This window comes from Lactuca saligna, chromosome 3, assembly GCF_052625555.1.
Source record: "Lactuca saligna cultivar CGN05327 chromosome 3, ASM5262555v1, whole genome shotgun sequence".
In the NCBI taxonomy this organism is placed as follows: Eukaryota; Viridiplantae; Streptophyta; class Magnoliopsida; order Asterales; family Asteraceae; genus Lactuca; species Lactuca saligna.
This window is the reverse complement of record NC_136419.1, coordinates 188,001,442-188,008,386: the sequence shown is the minus strand read 5'-3', so window position 1 is coordinate 188,008,386 and position 6,945 is coordinate 188,001,442.

Genomic DNA, 6,945 nt, shown 5'->3' with positions numbered 1-6,945 from the left:
GTTCCTTCATCTATCAACTCTTGAATCTCTTCAAGCTCGATTTCCCTCCCACTGTCTCCTTGGCCTATGAGTTCTCGCTCTCGGAAAACTCCTCTCCTCGCAAGAAAAACAACATTGTCCTTCGGTCTATAGAAGAGATATCCAAAGGATTTCTGCTGGTAGTCGATGAAAATACATCGGTCACTACGAGGTTCAAGCTTGTCGTAAGTATCTCGTCTTACGAAAGCCTCGCAATCCCAAACCTTGATATGTGCTAACGAAGGAGCTTTCCCCGTCCACATCTCGTGAGGTGTTTTGGAAACCTTCTTAGTAGGGACTCAGTTAAGGATATGGGCGACAGTCTCTAAGGCATACCTCCAAAAAGAGATAGATAGCGAAGCACGACTCATCATAGAGCGAACCATGTCCAACAAGGTTCGATTACGCCTTTCTACCACACCATTCAATTGCGGTGTCCTAGGTGGCGTCAATTGTGAAACTATTCCACACTCCTTGAGATAATAGTGGAATTCAAGACTTAGGTACTCTCCTCCTCGATTGGATCGAAGCATCTTAATTTTACTTACCAATTGATTCTCCACTTCATTCTTGAACTCTTTGAACTTTTCATAAGTTTCTGAATTTTGCTTGATTAGGTAGATATACCCATATCTACTATAGTCATTGGTAAAAGTCACGTAGAAGCGGTTTCCATCCTTCATGGTAGATCTAAACAGTGCACACACATCGGTATGTATGAGGTCCAATAGACCCTCACCCCTTTCGCACGTACCAGCAAAGGGTGACTTAGTCATCTTTCCAAGTAAACAAGACTTGCATGTGTCATCTTCCCTAAGGTCGAATGACTCCAACACTCCATCCTTTTGGAGTTGGGCTATACGTTTCTTGCTGACATGTCCAAGACGACAGTGCCACAAGGATGCCTTATCCATACTATTGGAAGAATCCATGCATAAAATATCATTTCCTAAGTTATCAACAATCATAACAGTTTCATAAATTCCATTACACGGTATTGCTTCAAAATAAAAGACATCATTTAGATAAGCCAAAATAGAACCATTCTCATTATTAAAAGAAAATCTAAAACCTTTTCTAAATAAACCATGAAATTAAAAGATGTTTCTAGCCATTTCTGGTGAATAGCAACAATTGTTCAAATCTAAAGATAAACCATTCCTAAGCACTAAAGAATACACTCCAATCTTGGTCACAGGCGACGATCTTATGTTCCCCATGATTAGATTTATTCTTCCATGCTCCACATCTCTATTTCTTCTTAGTCCCTGCACATTAGAACGAATGTGGTAACCACAACCGGTATCAAGAACCTAAGAAATATCATGAGATGAATCGCTAGATTTAATTGTGTATATACCTGTGAAAGATGGCTTGATCTTTCCTTCCTTTATGGCTTGCAGGTACTCTGGGCAGCTTCTCTTCCAGTGTCCTATCTTGTGGCAGTGGTGGCACTCTGCCTCCTTCGGGTTAGGGTAGGGCTTAGCAGGATCAACTTTGGTCCCACTAGGAGAGGCACCATCTCGGGCTTTAACCTTGCCATAGTTCTTAGTCGAAGCCTTCCTCTTCTTTCCCTTTCCTTGTCCAATTGCCAAAACAGGAGTGGCGGGCGGATTAGGAGTTGGTGCAACAGACATGTCCTTGAAGTTGCTCTCAGCGACTCTCAAGAGACCTTGGAGTTTGCTTAGGGTGACCTCTTCTTTGTTCATGTGATAGGTCATCCTAAATTGATTGTAACTTGGAGGCAAAGAGTGAAGCACCATGTCGATCGCCAAGTCTTCCCCAAAGTCAACATTCAACTTGCGAAGACGATCGACATACCTTTGCATCTTTTATAGGTGCACGGTAAGAGACTCTCCATGACCCATCTTAGTGGAAATCATGTTAGTGAAAATCTCATAACGCTCTGGTCTCACGTTTTGATGGTATCTCTCCAACAAGTCTTGGTGCATTTCGTACGGATACATGTCCTCGTAGGACTTTTGGAATTCGGAGTTCATAGTGGCAATCATGATGCAATGTACCTTTGTTGCATCACCCTCGTGAGTTTCAAAAGCGGTCATCTCGGCCGGAGTAGCGATTTCAGGGTTGATTTTCTCGAGCTTCTCATTTAGGACATACTCCTTATCCTAATAGCGAGCAATCGTGCGAATGTATCTTATCCATTCGCTAAAGTTCGGTCCATCGAAGGTGACCTTTTGACAAAGGCTCATCAAAGTGAATGAACTCACAGCAGCGTTGTTAGCGTTCGACATCTATAAATAGAAAGGACAAAGATATATTAGAATATGAATCCCTAATTATCACCCAATAAGAAAAATTAGGGCTAGGATCCAACAACAATATTTACACATTAGAAAAGGGATGTCGTAATCTAATATGCAAAGAATTTGAAGGTAAGTGAATGACGATTCACTAATTCTCCACCATGAAAAACATAACTTTAAGTCCTAAATGTATTGAGAATTCCTAGGTTTGGATGAGATTCATTGAACCTTTTCAATGGCATGTTTAAATCTCGATATGCCCCTCTTGTTTGTGACTGGGATACCGAGGATCACAAAACGGGTGTGAATTACCATACAAATTCACATGGTGTCTTCATTGTAACGATCACTTATTCGATGTGCCGGTAAACCACACACGCTCCATCGAACTATGATAAACAATGAATCACCCTTTGCCACCTTCTCTTAGAACCAATTAGTGGGCTGGTAAACCACACACGCTCCACTAACATCTTAGCAAGGTTCAAAGTGTAATTTCATGGGATTGCATCAATTCACTTTTCCTAAAGTAACTAGGATTGGGAAATTTTAAGAAAACATGTAGTTAATTTGTATTTCATATTATACTTTTAATGAGAGGATGAGGTTGCCCTATCCTACCCGTTCGACTAACGACCCTCCATCGATCAAGCAAGCGGTGGGCGTGAGTGTACACCCATTAAGCGCCATTTTATCAGCCGCAACCTTATACCCACCTTATAGAGTGGCTTCGTGAATGAGGCCTACTAACGGTAAGACTAGCATTTAAGTTATACATATATAGATATTAATCTTGTAATATTATATTAGTATAGGGTTGGATTTTAAACTTGTAAAATTCTAGGGTTTGAAATTTAAATTGTCTGAATTAAACTTTTAATCACAAAACATAAATTTCAAAACTTGAGGGCAAGGTTTTAAACATTTAAAACATAAAGGATCAAATAACAAATAATTTAAATTAACAACTAATCACATAATTATCCATATTTGATTTATTTATGATTTCTTGAAAAATAATTTACCAATTGATTAATATGTTCAATTAGATCAAAAATATAGTCATATATATATATATATATATATATATATATATATATATATATATATATATATCATACAATCGGATTTGGGTTGCTCTAATATGATAAAGGTAAGTTTCCATAAGATAAGTTTGGCTCTTCCTGACGCTCGGACTCGTCGAGTACCCAATCTGGACTCGCTGAGTCAGGCCAACTCGTCGAGTCCAGTATGGGAATCGCCAAGTCCATGACTTAGAATCACAAAATTCGAATTTTGCAGGTAAGATTCAAACAATCAAGCAACAATTTAATAGAAACCAATCTAGGCTCTGATACCACTGATGGGTTATGGTCATATCAACATTCCTATGTGCACATACAAACCCTAATGCTTGGATCTTGGTTTCTCTAATTAAACATGCATTGAATCCAAGACTTCTAATGGCTAATCGGGTATAAGAACAATATAAAACTGGAGTTAGAAGCTTACCTTGAAACACTTGTTTGATCTTCTTGTTCTTGGAGCTTTGAGTCACAATTATCACTCCTCTAATGGCTTACAAACACCAACTAGCAAAGTGAATGATTTGAGAGAGAGGAGAGAGGAGGAAATCGGCTAGGGTTTCCTTGCTATAGAGGAGGTGCCAATTTCCCTATCCCAAGGGGTCTATTTATACTTGTAAGGCTCCTAGGGTTTCACCCTTAAACCCTAATTGGATAACTTAGACTCTATGCAATCCTAATCCTTTCCTTAAATATGCCTTGGATTCTTTGAGCCTTATCCTAGCCCTAGAAATCGTCCATATCCTATCTCTTAAGGATTCATAGCCCAAAGTGTAACTATCAAACAATTGACAGTTTATACCCTATTATTTAATTAATCTCTTTAAGTCACCAAATTAATACTAATTAATCTATGACTTATATTAATCAAATAACAATATTATTATTCCTTATATTATTCTCATAATATATTAATAATATCTATTCTCTCATAATAAATCATCTTGTCAAGTTGCTATGGTGAAGGCAACCCAAAAGGACCATGCAAAATCTGGTCAAATACTTGCCTAATATAGTTGCAGCCTTAGACACTATTCCAACACTTGGGACGTCCAAATCTCAAGAATCTAACTTTAAAGCCCAAAATGACCACAAGAAGATCTAGGAAATCATAAGTCAAGTGTGAAGCTATATTACCAGAAAATGAGGAGAAGATGGTGCTGATTCTGGATCCGAAATCTCCTCTTGGATTTCTCCTTCTTCATCTTCTTCACCCAAACTTCAAACACACAACGTAGCTCAAGAAATGGACCAAAAATACTCACAAGGCTTAAAGCTGGTGGTTTAGGGTTTTTTGGACATTGATGGAGTGATAAGGGAGGTCATAGGGGCGTTATGTTCTTTAAATAGGGAGAAAAACAATTGAAATTAGGGTTTGCATCAGACAGTGCCTACTCGTCGAATAGACTACTTTGTTCCCGACCCGGATTCGATCTTACTCGACACGTTAGGCCATCAACTCTTCAAGTCCAAGGGTAAAATTATAAAATTGACTTTATTAAATGCATACCTGGAACTGGTGTTACAACTCTCCCCCACTTGTCTTAGACTTCGTCCTCGAATTCTGTTGACTCTGAAAATAACTCGGGGTAGTGCCTCCTCATATCTTCCTCGGGCTCCCATATCTACTTTAAACCCTTGTAGTGCTGCCACTGCACTTTAACCAACTCTACCCTTTTCTTCTCAGTTTCTTCGTCTTACGCTCCAAAACAGCCAATGGCCTCTTGATATATTTCTGACTATCATCAACCTCAATGTCCTCAAGGGGTACCACCGTTGACTTGTCCACTAGGCACTTCCGTGACTACGAAACGTGGAATGTGCTGTGGATTTTTCTAAGCTCTGCTGGAAGATCTAGCCGATAAGCAACCCGACCCACCCGGGCCAGAACCCTAAATGGACCAATAAGCCTGGGGCCCAGCTTGCCCCGCTTCTGGAATCCAATAACACCCTTCCAAGATGATACTTTTAGGAGGACCATATCGCTCACATGAAACTCTAAGTCCGAACGCCGCTTGTCGGCGTAACTCTTCTGTCGACTCTGAGCTGTCTGGATCCTGCTCCGGACTTGCTGAATCAGCTTCGTGGTCTTGAGCACCACCTCTGTGCTCCCCATGAATCTCTAACTGACCACTCCCTAGCAGATTGGGGTCCTACACTTCCTCCCGTAGTGCATCTCAAAGGTAGGCCAATCTATACTGGAGTGATAGCTATTGTTGTACGAAAATTCTGCTAACGGAGGATGCGTATGGCAACTGCCCTCGAAATCTAGCACACATGCTCTAAGCATGTCCATGAGTGTTTGAATCATCCTCTCATTCTGTCCATCGGTCTGAGGGTGGAAAGCGGTGCTGAAATGAAGACGAGTACCTATCGCATCATGAAACCGCTTCCAAAACCTGAAAGTAAAGTGTACATCTCAATCTGATACTACCAAGACCGACACTCCATGACGTGCCATGATCTGTCGCACATAGATCTTGGTCAGTCTCTCTGACGAGATACTTTCCTTAATCGTTATGAAGTGAGCACTCTTGGTGAATCGATCCAAGATGACCCATATCGAATCTGCTCCACGTACGGTCTTAGAAAGCTTTGTGATGAAATCCATGGTGATGTCTTCCCATTTCCACACAGGAATGTCTAGCGGCTGCATCTTGCTGTGGGGCCTCTGATGCTCTACCTTGACCTTCCTTCAGGTCAGGCATCACTCTACAAACTCATAATGACCATAGTAGGTCCTAAAAGCGGTCTTCTGCACATCCTTGTCTCGGACCCGCATCTGGTGATATCCGGACCGTAAATCAATCTTGGAAAACCAAGATGCTCCCTGAAGCTGGTCGAACAAATCATCTATCCTTGGGAGTGGGTAACGGTTCTTCACCGTTACCTTATTCGGCTCCCATTAGTGTATACACATGTGATGCGACCCATCTTTCTTTTTCACAAATAGGATCGGGGCTCCCCATGGTGAACTGCTCGGTCTAATAAAACCTTTGTCTAGAAGCTCCTGCAGCTGCGTAGACAACTCCAACATCTATGGAGGAACCAACCAATATGGTGCCCTGGCTATCGGAGCCGCACCAGGGACCATGTCAATCCGGAACTCAACTTGTCTCTCAAGAGGTATCCCGGGAAAATCCTCCGGGAATACATCCGGGTACTCTCGTACTATCGGTACATTATCAACCATGGTTTTGTCCTTATCCCGGGTATCCTAAACATAGGCAATGTACCCCACGCAACCTTGCTAAAAGTAGCGCCTCGCTCTCGCTGCTGAACAAAGAATCGATCCGCGCTGTCGCCTCTCGCCCTGAATCACTAACTCTCCCCTGCTAGGAGTGTGAACCCTCACTAACTGCAGCTCACAATCAATCATTGCGCCATTTGGGATCAACCAATCGATACCTACTATAACCTTATTCCATCGCAGGGGAATAGGAGCCAAGTCTACTGAGAACTGCTCATCAAATAACTGTAGCGTACAACCCTTATGAACCCTTATGACTCTGACAGTCCTGTCATCAACTATCTCCACGCCGAGTGGGCAATCCAGCTCCCCAGGAGCTCTGCTA